General features: G+C 46.3%; 1 pseudogene; it reads left to right on the top strand.

The window, feature by feature from the left end:
- LOC149990666 (small ribosomal subunit protein eS6 pseudogene) lies at positions 1-792 on the top strand (annotated as a pseudogene).
- Positions 793-15,249: the final 14,457 nt, after the last annotated feature.

Raw genomic sequence — 15,249 nt, 5'->3', positions numbered from 1 at the left:
GATGAAGCTGAACATCTCTTTCCCAGCCACTGGCTGCCAGAAACTCATTGAAGTGGACGATGAACGCAAACTTTGTACCCTTTATGAGAAGCGTATGGCCACAGAAATTGCCGCTGATGCTCTGGGTTTAGAATGGAAGGGTTATGTGGTTTGAATCAGTGGCGGGGATGACAAACAAGGTTTCCCCATGAAGCAGGGGGTCTTGACCCACGGCTGCGTCTCCCTGCTGCTGAGCAAGGGCCATTCCTGTTACAGACCCAGGAGGACTGGAGAGCGAAAGTGCAAATCTGTTCGGGGTTGCATTGTGGACGCCAACCTCGGCGTTCTCAACTTGGTCATTGTGAAAAAAGGGGAGAAAGATATTCCTGGTCTCACTGATACTACTGTGCCTCGGCGCATGGGGCCCCAAAGAGCTAGCAGGATCCGCAAGCTTTTCAACCTCTCTAAAGACGATGATGTTCGCCAATACGTTGTGAGAAAGCCCCTAAACAAAGAAGATAAGAAACCTAGGACTAAAGCACCTAAGATTCAGCGACTCGTTACTCCACGTGTCCTGCAACACAAACATTGGCGCATTGCTCTGAAGAAACAACGTACTAAGAAAAATAAGGAAGAGGCTGCAGAATATGCTAAACTTTTGGCTAAGAGGATGAAGGAGGCCAAAGAAAAACGCCAGGAACAGATTGCCAAGAGACGCAGGCTGTCCTCTCTGAGAGCTTCTACTTCTAAGTCTGAGTCCAGTCAAAAATGAGGTTTTCTAAGAGTAACAAATAAATAAGAACTAACATAAAAAAAAAAGAGTGGTGGCAACATTTCCTACTATAGCATACTTTCTGGATTTCCCCTAGATTAACATTCACACACACACACACACACACACACACACACACACACACACACACCTGTCAGGAGCATTTGCCAAGGCCAGGAAGTACCTTTTCCTGGAAGGTGAAAAATAGACCATTTACTTAGCTAATTGTAAGCTCAGCCCCTTCGGAAATGTTAAATGAACTTACAATTAGCTAAGAAGAGACTCATATAATCTGCCTGTTGCTTGCTAAATGTCTGCAATATGCAAAATTCCTTAGCCAGCAGCCATTGTTTCTGCCAAGTGTCTTAAAGTTGAACTGTCCCATGTGTGACTTTTCTATTGGGCTAAGATGGGTGCAATAATCAAAGTCTGGAATGTCAGCAGTAACTGGGGTTGTCTTTGATTTATATTAGGAGATGCCCAGGCGGTAAACTTTAGAAGTAGGGGCAGGAAACCACCCATTCACCACCTTGCTCTCACCTGCAGGAGGGAGCCTATGATGAAGGTGCTGAGGGGAAAAAAGCGTTAAAGCAAGCTCCATGGCTATATGTGCAATATTAGGAAGGCTTTATTTAAACTGAAGGTCAGTGTAGCTATGGTATGTGCTGAAGAACCTTGAGCATTTTATTTCACTTTAACTACCAGGGATTCCAGTAATTCCTGATGGCATCCTAACAGGCTGCTACTGCTTCAGTCAGAGCACAGGCCAGATCTTTCCCCCAGAGGAAGCCCAAAGTCAAAGAGCCCCAGGCACCCTGGCATCCTTCACTTAACTCCTCTACCCTGTGGTCTCCCTCCTAAACCCCCAACCCACTGGACCAGCATGACACCAGAAAATTGTATACATATTACTTGATATTTCAACTAAAATTTCATGAGTGCTTGTGCCAGGCACTGTTTGCACGGTATACATTGTCTTCCCAACACCTTTGTGGTTCTGCTACAAGGAAAATGTTATCATCCCCACATCACAGTCAGAAACCTGAGTTCAGTAAATTGAGTCCCTTGACCAGAGCAAGAATTCAAACTCAGATCAATCAAGTTCCTGAGCCATTTTTCTACCACTGTTAGAACGTATTTTCTCTCTGGGAAAGTAACACTATTTTATTAGTCATGAACTATGGATGCCACTTTTTCTGTTGATGTGTGAATCTCAAAATAGGCCATGCTGACCACTCCTACAAGTCAGTTACAAAGTTCTGATACCTGGATGGGCAAAGGCCCTGTGAGTGACTGGCTAGAAATCAAGGTTTCCATGAGTTCTGGTTGGGTGAATTTATCTGCTGTTCAGTAGATACACGTGTTTTATATTTTGCTGAGGACACAATCTTCTTTGTTTTTGTTTTTGTTTCCCCAATAGCTTCAATACTGAGTTCACCGGACTGCATTAATATGATAAACAAGCCCAGTACATTTTCTGAAAAAGGGTGAACTCCTAAGGTATTGATAGCACAAATAGTAGATATGTGAAATTATCAGGTTGAACCAGAGAGATATGCACTGAGCTCTCACCAGGACTAGCAGGCACTGTAAGGGCCCTGAAGGTAGCTGCCTCACAGTCAATCTCTGGTATCTGAGGCAAAGGAATATATGCAGCAATGATGGGACCATGTAACAAAAGTCACACACAGAGAACTGTGAGCTCCTAAAGCTGCAGACTTCCTATTAACAGGCCAGGCAAGTCTTCTGAGAAGGGTCTCAAGAACCTATAAGAAAATGTCAGACGACCAGTAAGAAAGGGGAGTTTTTCAGTTAAAGTAGGATATGTTGACAATTGCATCAAAAAGAGTAAAACACCTAGGAATAAACTTAACCGAGGAGGTGAAAGACCTGTACTCTAAAAAAGATAAGACACTGAAGAATGAAATTAATGACGACACAAGTAAATGGAAGGATATACTGTGCTCATGGATTGGAAGGATTCACATGGTTGAAATGACCATACTACCCAAAATAATGTACAGATTCAAGGAATGCCAGTGTCATTCTTCTCAGACCTAAACCAAATAATCCTAAAATTCCCACGGAACCAAAAAAGACCTTGACTAGCCAAAGCAATCTTGACAAAGAATAAAGTTGCAGGTATCACACTCTCTGATCTCAAACTACAGTACAAAGCGACAATAATCCAAACACATGGTACTGGTACAAAAACAGACTCAGAGATCAATGGAACAGAATAAAGAGCCCAGAAATAAATCCTAGTTTACTTTGTCAACTAATCTATAACAAAAGAGGTAAAAATACACACTGGATTAATGACAGTCTCTTTAACAAGTGGTGTTGGGAAAACTGGACAGCTTCATGCGAAAAAAGAACCTGGACCAACCTCTTTCACCATATACAAAAGTGAACTCAAATTGAGTTAAAGACTTAAATGTAAGCCCTGAAAACCATATTTCTAGAAGAAAACATAGGATTAAACTCTTTGACATCAGTATGAGTAATATATATTTAAAAGGATTTTATTAATTTATTTTTAGCAAGAGGGTAAGGAAGGGAGAGAGAGAGGGACCGAACCTGAAACCCAGGTATGTATCCTGACCAGGAATTGAACCAGCAACCCTTTGCTTTGCAGGTTGATGCCCAACCAAATGAGCCACATTAGTCAGGGCAGTCTGAATAATATCTCATTTGATAAGTCCCCTGAGTAAGAAAATCAGAGGCAAAAATAAATAAATGGAACATCGATTCAGAGGCTTCTGCACTCTGAAGGAAACCTTCAACAAGAGAAAAAAAACAACTTACTAAATGGGAGGATATACTCGCTAATGATACATCTGATAAGGGGCTGATATTCAGAATATATAAGAAATTCACGGAACTCAATAAAGTAACAACAACAACAAAAAAGAACAATCCAATCCAACAATGGATAGAGGATACAAAAATACATATATCCGAAGAAGATAAAGATGATCAACAGACATATGTAAAAATGCTCAACATAGCTAACCATCATGAAAATGCAAATCAGAACCACAATGAGCCCTGCTGGGGTGGCTCCGTGGATTGAGCGCCAGCCAGCAAACCAAATGGTTGCCGGTTCAATTCCCAATGTGGACACACGCCTGGGTTGCAGGCCAGGTTCCCAGTTAGGGGGGCGTATGAGAGCCAACCACACATCCATGTTTCTCTCCCTCTCTTTCTCCCTCCCTCCTCCTCCCTCTAAAAATTAATAAATACAATCTAAAAACAAACAGACAAACAAACCACAATGAGATACCACTTCACACCAGTAAGAGTGGGTATTATCAAAAAGTCAACAAATAACCTGTTGGAGAGGGTGTGAAGAAAAGGAAACACTTGTATACTGTTGGTGGGACTGTAAACTGGTACAGCCTGTATGGGAAACAGTATGGAGGGTCCACAAAAATCTATGTTCGTTGCAGCATTATTTACAATTCCAAGGTAGGGAAGCAGCCTAGGTTTCCATCAATAAATGAATGGATAAAGAAGATGTGACACACACCCACACTAGAATTTTGTGCACCAGTAAAAATGAATGAAATCCTCCCATTTGCAACAACATAGATGGACCTAGAGTGTATTGTGCTAAGTGAAATAATTCAGGCAGAGGAAGACCCACACCTTATGTAGAATCTAAAACAAAAACAAAAACAAACTCATAGAAACACAGGTCAAAAGGATGGTAACTGAAAGGGAGGGGGTGGAGGGATGAGTGAAAGGAGAAGGAGAGTACAGACAATGATATTGTGATAAGTTTACACAGTGACAGGTGATTACTAGAATTAGGGAGGTGATCACATTGCAAGGTATAAATATGTTGAATATCTATACTGCGCACCTAAAACTAATACAGTATTCCCTCACTTATCGTGGGTATTGCGTTCTAGAACCCCCCGCGATAGGTGAAAATCCGCGAAGTAGGAACTTTACATTTATTTTAGTATTTGTATATATTTTAAGGCTTTATAAACCCTTCCCACACACTTATAAACCGTTCCCAGTCCCTTATTAACTCTTCCCACTCCCTTATTAACCTTTTCCACACTTTTATAAACACTACTTATGTTCTTAAACATATTCTACACTCTTAAACCTATGTAACTTTAACAACATACATATACAGTACCGCAAAATTCGGCAATATAGCGAAAAACCCGCAATAAATAATTAAATATAATATTTTTAAAAATCCCGCGATACAGTGAGGCCGCGATAAGTGAACTGCGATAAAGAGAGGGACTACTGTATAACCAATATAAGATTATATACCGATTATACTTAAATTAAAAGTAAACTAAAAAAATTAAAGAGCAGGATATGCTGAAATACCAGAGATACTTTTTAAAACAATGTCAATTAAGATTGAGGGGATTCTGTTTATCATTTAGAGACAAAATTAACATACCATGAATAACACCCTCTAAAATATAAAATTTTGGGTTTTTTTAGTATATTCATAAAGTATATTCATCTACAATCAACATCACTACATATCCCAGAAACTTCATCATCCCCCCACCCCCGCCAAAAAAGAGAGACCCATCAGTAATCATCATCATCGCTGCCGCCACCAGCCTTGGCAACCACCAATATGTACTGGCTCTATGGGTTTGCTAGTCCATACTTTTCCTACACATGGAGTGATACAACTTATAGTACTTTGTGACTGGCTTCTTTCAGGCAGCAAAATGTTTTCACAATCCATCCATGATGTAGAAGGCATCCTTTTATATGGCCAAATACTCCTCCTTTGCACAGATATACCACTTTGTTTATCCAATAATCAATGGATGGACATACTTGAGCTTTCCTCTCTTTGGCTTTTATGAATAAAGGTGCCACAAATATTCGTGTACGATTGCTTGTTTGGACATACGTATTGAGTTGTCTTGTACCTATACTAGGGAGCGAAATTGCTGGTTCACATGGTAACTATTTTAAGTTTTGAGACATTTTAATAACTTTAATAATTTAATAATTCTATCTAGTCCATTGTTTTTTCAAGTTTCATAAGGCATAAACTCCAAGAGTCAAAACGGAAATATTAGAACGGAACAGTTAAATCAAAGGAACACTTAGTAAAGTGCCCTCATTGGATCCCATGCTAGGGTTGGCACCTCAGGGTTTCAGTTGTGGCACAGAAATCAGATTTGCTAGCAAGCTCCCGCATTAAATTCTCGCGCCACAGAGGGTATAGAATCTTGACTCCGGCCACAGGAAATTCACAAGTTACCATCCCCACCTGCACCACTTGGCTTTCAGAGACGAACCTTTGCCTAGAGGAGGACACTGTCACCCCTCTCCCGGCGCCCCGAGGAAGAAAATGTCTGCCTCAGTGACAACAGGTCAGGGTGAAGCCTAAGGCGGTGTGGATAGATAGGACATCCCGCACCAAGACCTGTCAGAAGAGCTCAACAGATCGAGGTCCGGCAGGAAGTGAGTCCCAGGTGACCGGAGCTGGGACTCCAGTGGGTGAAGGGAGCGGGCTCCTTTCCTCTGGCTCCGACCGGCCGCCTCCGCCACTGAGCTGGCTGCGGGCCTGGGAAGAGGCACCGGCACGGGGCCGCTGTTCATCCACGTGCGTGGGAATGTAAGTAACAGCGGGCGCCTGTGCCCGTCCCAAGACAGACGCGGGAATGGAGGTAGCGGCAGGGCCCCGGACCCGGGTCGCTCAAATAAAGGCCAGAAATGAAGGAGCGGTGGTCGACCCGCACCGAGCTTCCCTCTCTCCTCACGGCGAAAATGGAAGGGGCGGTGGGCACCCTGCCCTTGCCCCTAAATGGGAGCCGGGAAATGAAGGGGCGGCAGACAACGGGCTAGTGTCCCTTCCTGCGCGACGAAAATAGAAGGGGCTGTGAGAACCCCGCCCCCGACTCTAAACGGGTTCGGGGATATGAAGTGGCGGCGGGCACCCAACTACTGTCCCTTCAGGAGCGGCGAAAATGAAGGGGCGGCTGGTACCCGGCTCCCAACCCTAAACAGGAGCGGGGAACTGAACGGGGAGCGGGCACCCAACTACTGTCCCTTCAGGAGCGGCGAAAATGAAGCGCCCGCGAGAACCCCACCACCGATCCTAAACGGGACCGGGGAAATGAAGCGGCGGCGGGTAGTGGGCTACTGTCCCATGACTCGTGGCAAAAATGAAGGGGCAGCGAGAATCCTACCCCCCCCGACCCCCGATCCTAAAGCAGAGCAGGGAAATGAAGGCTACTGCCCCTTCACACGCGGTGAAAATGGAAGGGATGGCGAGAACCCCGCCCGCGACTCTAAACGGGACCGGGAAAACGACGTGGAGGCAGGTACCTGGCTACTGCCTCCTCACGCGCCGCGAAAATGAAGGGGCGGCTGGCACCCCTCCCCCAACCGTAAACAGCAGCGGGGAACTGAAGGGGCGGCGTGCTCCAGGTTACCGTCCCTTCACGCTTGAGGAAAACGGAAGGGATGGCGGGCACCTGGCCCCCGACTTAAACGGGTGTGGGGAAATGAAGCGGTGGCGGGCACCCGGCTACTGTCTCTTCTCGCGCGGCGAAATTGAAGGGGGCGTCGAGAACGCCGCCCGCGACTCTAAACGGGACCGGGAAAACGACGTGGAGGCAGGTACCTGGCTACTGCCTCCTCACGCGCCGCGAAAATGAAGGGGCGGCTGGCACCCCTCCCCCAACCGTAAACAGCAGCGGGGAACTGAAGGGGCGGCGTGCTCCAGGTTACCGTCCCTTCACACTTGAGGAAAACGGAAGGGATGGCGGGCACCTGGCCCCCGACTTAAACGGGTGTGGGGAAATGAAGCGGTGGCGGGCACCCGGCTACTGTCTCTTCTCGCGCGGCGAAATTGAAGGGGGCGTCGAGAACGCCGCCCGCGACTCTAAACGGGACCGGGAAAACGACGTGGAGGCAGGTACCTGGCTACTGCCTCCTCACGCGCCGCGAAAATGAAGGGGCGGCTGGCACCCCTCCCCCAACCGTAAACAGCAGCGGGGAACTGAAGGGGCGGCGTGCTCCAGGTTACCGTCCCTTCACGCTTGAGGAAAACGGAAGGGATGGCGGGCACCTGGCCCCCGACTTAAACGGGTGTGGGGAAATGAAGCGGTGGCGGGCACCCGGCTACTGTCTCTTCTCGCGCGGCGAAATTGAAGGGGGCGTCGAGAACGCCGCCCGCGACTCTAAACGGGACCGGGAAAACGACGTGGAGGCAGGTACCTGGCTACTGCCTCCTCACGCGCCGCGAAAATGAAGGGGCGGCTGGCACCCCTCCCCCAACCGTAAACAGCAGCGGGGAACTGAAGGGGCGGCGTGCTCCAGGTTACCGTCCCTTCACGCTTGAGGAAAACGGAAGGGATGGCGGGCACCTGGCCCCCGACTTAAACGGGTGTGGGGAAATGAAGCGGTGGCGGGCACCCGGCTACTGTCTCTTCTCGCGCGGCGAAATTGAAGGGGGCGTCGAGAACGCCGCCCGCGACTCTAAACGGGACCGGGAAAACGACGTGGAGGCAGGTACCTGGCTACTGCCTCCTCACGCGCCGCGAAAATGAAGGGGCGGCTGGCACCCCTCCCCCAACCGTAAACAGCAGCGGGGAACTGAAGGGGCGGCGTGCTCCAGGTTACCGTCCCTTCACGCTTGAGGAAAACGGAAGGGATGGCGGGCACCTGGCCCCCGACTTAAACGGGTGTGGGGAAATGAAGCGGTGGCGGGCACCCGGCTACTGTCTCTTCTCGCGCGGCGAAATTGAAGGGGGCGTCGAGAACGCCGCCCGCGACTCTAAACGGGACCGGGAAAACGACGTGGAGGCAGGTACCTGGCTACTGCCTCCTCACGCGCCGCGAAAATGAAGGGGCGGCTGGCACCCCTCCCCCAACCGTAAACAGCAGCGGGGAACTGAAGGGGCGGCGTGCTCCAGGTTACCGTCCCTTCACGCTTGAGGAAAACGGAAGGGATGGCGGGCACCTGGCCCCCGACTTAAACGGGTGTGGGGAAATGAAGCGGTGGCGGGCACCCGGCTACTGTCTCTTCTCGCGCGGCGAAATTGAAGGGGGCGTCGAGAACGCCGCCCGCGACTCTAAACGGGACCGGGAAAACGACGTGGAGGCAGGTACCTGGCTACTGCCTCCTCACGCGCCGCGAAAATGAAGGGGCGGCTGGCACCCCTCCCCCAACCGTAAACAGCAGCGGGGAACTGAAGGGGCGGCGTGCTCCAGGTTACCGTCCCTTCACGCTTGAGGAAAACGGAAGGGATGGCGGGCACCTGGCCCCCGACTTAAACGGGTGTGGGGAAATGAAGCGGTGGCGGGCACCCGGCTACTGTCTCTTCTCGCGCGGCGAAATTGAAGGGGGCGTCGAGAACGCCGCCCGCGACTCTAAACGGGACCGGGAAAACGACGTGGAGGCAGGTACCTGGCTACTGCCTGCCTCCTCACGAGCGGCGAAAATGGACGGGGCGGCGGGAACCCTGCCCCCAACCGTAAACGAGAGCGGGCAAATGAAGGGGCGGTGGGAGGTGGTTACCGGGCTACGTGCCCCTCACAGAGTCAGGATTTGGAAAGGGCAGCGGGCACCCTGCTCCCACTTTAACGGGTACTGTAAATTGTGAGGGGCGGTCACCACACCCCGTTCTTTGAAACGGGACAGAAACGGACGGAGCGGCCGGCTCCCTCCCCTCTCTGAAGCCACAGTAGCCTTTCACGTCCAACTCTGACCCACGTGGTTCCAGAGCGAGTAAGAGAGAGAAGGCTGCGCATCCCGCAATTCCTTCCACCCGGCGCGGGTAGGAACAGAGGGCGGGGAGCCCCTTTCCCCTCAGCAGATCCTTGCGACCCGACAGGGTTTTGCAGGGATGTTCCCGGCAGGCGGCGCCCCTCCCGGAAGTGGGACGTCTTCACCACAGGGGGCGCACTGCCGTCACGCGCTCGCTGCCGGCACCGGAGTTTAAGCCGGCTCTTAGACGGTTCGAGACTTGTTCCCCTGTTCGCAGTCGCGCGCCTTTTTGACAACACCAGATGCCTGTTTCCGAAGGCGTCTTTATTCACGGGTCCTGTGAGGGTGCGTTCATTTGCAGAAACGGACTTAAAGGCAGGCGCACAGGTGCACCAGGCGAGCGCCCTGGGCCCCGACTTCTGAAGAGCTCCGCAAAAGCCCAACTTTACACTTTTTTCTAATGACACCAAGTTTGGTTTCATATGTGCAGTTTTAATTAGGTACAAGTTGTAAACTTGCGGGGCCCTTCAGAAGTGGGAGCCCAGGGCGCGTGCTTGGTGCGGAGGCCCTTAAATCTGTCTCTGTTCATTTGTGAGGGTTTAGGGAGAAGCCATTCGCCCTGAGGAGAAGTGAAGTTTTCATCTGGAAGGTTCCAGTGGACGGAAACCCGGACGGTGAGTTCCGTGGGAGACGTGAGGTAAAGTCTGGGTCAGTTAAGGGAGCGCTGCCCAACCGTGAGGCTGGAGCACATGAAACGTGGGACCCCGGCCTAATCCGGCAGGGTTCCTGGATGCCCTCCAGCGACCATTCTGTGCCTAGACACGGGAGTAGACGCTTCCTAGGAATGAGTTCTTTCTAGCAGGGCTGTCTCCGTGCCAGGCACACTGCTGTTGGCTTTCCATGCAATTGGATCCGCCAAAGGCAGTTTTATGAGGAGGATGTTACAGAGAGAGGCACTGGGCGCCATTTCGGAAGCTAGTCCACGGATGAGATGGGAACAGTGTCTTTTCTTGATGACTGGGCAGAAAAACAGTTGTGAGTTGTTCTTTTTTTTTCTTGGTCCCGTCCAGGAAAGAAGACATAGGTAGGCGAGCTGTGTGAGCAAATGCAGAGAGAGGACCCGTATCACACGGCAGGTACTGGTCTTCACACATGTGGAGACACCAATGTGACTGCCTAGTGATCTCAGAGACTGCGCCAAGGACATTTGGATGTTTCTAGACACAAACATCATACTGGTGTGTGGTTTTTAACCTCATCGCCATTTCCCCCTGGCATTTGCTATGGGTCCTGGGACACGTTCTTCTGTCTCCGTATGCCTCAGGCCTCAGTGCCCTCAGCTGTATTTAGTGTGTAACACCAGTACCCACCTCCTAACATTGGGCGAGGGCTCAGTGAACTAATATATGTAGGAGGCTCGGAACAGCACCTGGCGGGTAGCGTGCTGAACATAACTGTGCTTCGTTGTTAATGCAGACCAGATTCCTGATGGCCTGCCCTGTGCAGTGTGTTTTTCTCATGAGAAAGCCACTTGGGATGCCACTGCAGGATGAGGATGACGGTGATGTTGGCTGAACTACACATACCTGGAGTGGAGAAGAATGGGGGATTGTTCAGTTGTTGCCTTTGCAGGGCATGGTTCTCGCTAGGATGCCTGGGATTGAAGGTGACTGAGGGTTACTCAAAGCTAGATGAACGTTCAGGGTTATTCACTAGTGTAGTAAGTATTTCTCACCTACTCCTTTTGTGGCCTCCTTATATTGAGACACACGAGAAAATTGTTATTAGATTGGGAGTGGAGATACAGGCCAGCACAGCTCTGGAGAGTTCTTCTTACTGGCAGGTTTTGTAGCCTTGCTCAGTGGAATTCTAGAGAGAGTTCAATACAGCTCTCCTCTATGCACGCATGGTTGCGGAGCACTTGCAATGTAGCTAGGAGCTGAATTTTTACTTAAATAAACATCATGTAAATGTCCACATGACTCTAGGTCCTAACATTGGACAGCACAGTTCTACAGGGTTTGTAAGTGGGTTTGGGCATTTTATAAACTTTTTGTAACTTGGATATGGAATTGGGAGTGTGTGTCTGGTTTTCTAGGAAGTGAGTCCATTGCTTTCATCAGTTTCTGTTTTGTTGTTGTTCCTTTATTTTCTAAGATGCCTCACAATAAGTCAAACTGTTTTCTAAATATAAGTATATTTTAGCCAATGTGAGTGATTTTTAAACAATATGTCTGAAATTTACATGCAAACAAATCCCCCTTTTTTTGCCAACAACATTTTTATTCAAATTGCTTGCATTTACATTTTTAACGTACCTTCATTTTTTTTTTCACAGTTTACATCCAATAATATTTTGTATTACTTTCAGGTGTATAGCATAGTAGTTAGACAATCATATATGTTACACAGTGTTCCCCTTATATTTTCAATACCCACTTAGCACCATACATAATTATTACAATATTATTGAATATACTTATTTTGTTTAAATCCTCACCCAAAGACATGTTACTGATTTTAGAGAGAGAGGAAGGTGGGGAGAGACAGGGCATGGGGATGGGGAGAGAGAGAAACATTAATATGAGTGAGAAACATGGATCGGTTGCCTCCTGTAATGCCCTGATCAGGGATCGAACCCACAACCTAGGCATGTGCCCTCACCAGGAATCAAACCAGCAGTTCTTTGGTGCATGAGACAATGACGATCCAACCAATTCATCACTCAGCCAAGGCATTGACTGTATTTCTTATGCTGTATTTTACATCCCTGTGGTTATTTTCTAACTACCAATCTGCACTTCTCAATCCCTTTACCTTTTTCACCCAACCCCAAATCCCTCCTCCCATCTGGCAACCATCAGTCTGTTCTCTGCATCTATGAGTCTGTTTGTATTTTGTTTGTTTGTTTATGTTGTTCTTGTGATCGCAGGTGTAAGTGAAATCATATGCTATTTGTCTTTCTTTGACTTGTTTCACTTAGCATAATGCCCTGTAGGTCCAACTATGCTGTCGCAAATGGTAAGCTTCATTCTTTTTTATGGCCGGGTAATATTCCATTGTATATATGTACCACCACTCTTTTACCCACTTATCTATTGATGGACATTTGGGTTGTTCCCGTATCTTGGCCATTGTAAATAAAAGCTTCAATAAACATAAGGGTACATATAGTCTTTCAAATTGGTGTTTTGGGATTCTTCTGGTATATGCCCAGAAGTGGAATTGCTGAGTCATAAGGCAGTACCATATTTAATTCTTTGAGAAACCTCCATACTGTTTTCTTAGTGTCTGCACCAATCTGCATTTGTACCAACAGTACACGAGGGTTCCCTTTCTCCACATCTACGCCAACACTTGTTTTGTTGATTTATTGATGATAGCCATTCTGACAGGTGTGAGTTAATATCTTAGAGATTTTAATTTGTGTTTCTCTGATGATTAGTGACGTTGGGCAACTTTTCATATGTCTATTGGCTGTCTGTATGTCCTCTTTGGAGAAGTGTCTATTCAGGACCTCTGCACATTTTCTAATTGGATTGTTTGGGGTTTTTTGGTGTTGAATACTATGAGTTTTCTATAGATTTTGGATACTAACCCCTTATTGGAGACATCGTTGTGGAATGTCTTTTTCCATTCAGTAGATTGTCTTTTCCCTTTATTATTACTGTTATTTATTTTTTTATCCTCCCCTGAGGACATTTTTCATTGCTTTTTAGAAAGAGAGAAGTGGAAGGTGGTGGAGGAAGAGAGAGAGGAATCAGTGTGAGAGAAAAATATCAATTGGTTGCCTTCTCGTATGCACTCCTATTGGGGATTAAACCTGCAACCTGGGTATGTGCCCTGACTGGGAATCAAGTCTGTGATCTTTTGGTCTATGGGACAACACTCCAGCCAACTGAGCCACTCCAGCCAAGGCTGTCTTCATTTTGTTGATGGTTTTCATTGCTGTGTAAAAACTTTAGTTTTATGTAGTCCCATTTATTTATTTTTCCTTTGGTGTCCCTTGTCCGATGCAATATATCAGAAAAAAATATTGCTATGAGAAATGTCTAAGATTTTACTGTCTATGTTCTCTTATGGAGTTTTATGGTTTTGAGTCTTACATTTAAATCTTTAACCCATTTGGAGTTTATTTTTGTATATGGTGTAAGAAGATGGTGTAAATTCTTTTTTTTTTTTTTTTTTTTTTGCATGTGTCTATATGTTCAATTTTCCCAACACAATTTTTGATAGATTATTTCTACCTCATTGTATGTTCTTGCCTCCTTTGTCAAAGAATAACTCACCATATAGGTGTGGGTTTATTTCCGGGCTCTCCATTGTGCTCCAATGATTCGTATGTCTGTTTTTTTTTACCAGTACTCTGCTGATTTGATCAGTATAGCTTGAATGTATACTTTGATATGAGGTAATGTGATATCTCCAACTTTGTTCTTCTTTCCCAAGATTGCTGTGGTTATTTGGGGTCTTTTGTAGTTTCATATAGAATTTTGGATTAATTGTTGTAGTTTTGTGCAATATGCCATTGGTATTTCAATAGGATTTGCATTGAATCTAGATGCTTTGGAAAGTATGGACGTTTTAACAGTGTCAAATCCCCTTATCCATGAGTACAGTCTGTTTCCATTTATTTATATCTTCTTTAATCTCTTTCTTCAGTGTCTTATAATTTTCTGAATATGGGTCTTTTGTATCCTTGGTTAAATGTATTTCTATGTGTTTCATGTTGTTTGATGTGATTTTAAAAATTTTATTTATTTGTTTTTTAAAGAGAGGGGGAGGGAGGGAAAAAGAGAGGAAGAGAAACATCCATGTGTGCGAGAAACATTGATCGGATGCCCCTCGCATACCCCCAACTGGGGACTGGGCCCACAATCCAGTCACATGCCCTAATAGGGCATCAATGGCCCAAACAACTGAACCACATGGGTCAGGGATGCTTGATGCAACTTTATATGTGATCGTTTTCTTAGCTTCACTTTCTGATAATTCATTATTAGTGTATAAAATGCAACTGATTTCTGTACATTTATTCTGTATCCTGCTGCTTTATTGAATTCATTTATCAGTTCTGGATGTTTTTCTGGTTCAATCTTTAGGGTTCTCTATATACAGTATCATGTAATCTGCAAATAATGACAGTTTTACACCTTCAGTTCCCATTTGGATGTCTTTTTATTTCTTCTTTTCTGATTGCTGTGGCTAAGAATTCCTGTACTATGTTGGATAAGAGTGGGTAAGTGGACGTTCTTGTCTTGCTCCTGACCATAAGGGAAATGCTTTTAGTTTTCCCCCACTGAGTAAAATGTTAGCTGTGGGTTTCTCACATATGGCCATTATTATGTTGAGATATATTCCCTCTATACCCATTTTGCTGAGAGTTTTTATCGTTAGTGGTGCTAGATTTTGGCAAATGCTTTTCTGTGTCTACTGATATGATCTTATGATTTTTATACTTCATTTTTTAATGTGGTGTATCACTTTAATGGATTTGAGGATATTGTATCAGCCTTGCCTCCCAGGAATAATCCTTACCTGATTATGGTGTATGAGCTTTTATGTTTTGCTAGATGGGATTTGCTAATATATTTTTATTTATTCATTTTTAGACAGAAGAAGGGACAGAAAAGAGAGGGAGAGGAATATTGATGTGCTAGAGATACATCAATGGATTGTCTCTAGCATGTCTCCAAGTGAGGACCTGGCATGTGCCATGACTGGGAATCAAACTGGTGACCTTTCAGTTTGCAGGTTGGCACTCAATCCACTGAGCCAC

The sequence above is a fragment of the Furipterus horrens genome, unplaced genomic scaffold (genome assembly GCF_987537825.1).
Source record: "Furipterus horrens unplaced genomic scaffold, mFurHor1.1.pri manual_scaffold_17, whole genome shotgun sequence".
Classification (NCBI taxonomy): domain Eukaryota; kingdom Metazoa; phylum Chordata; class Mammalia; order Chiroptera; family Furipteridae; genus Furipterus; species Furipterus horrens.
Note: the sequence above shows the minus strand (reverse complement) of the source record. Positions and strands in the feature narration are given on the sequence as shown.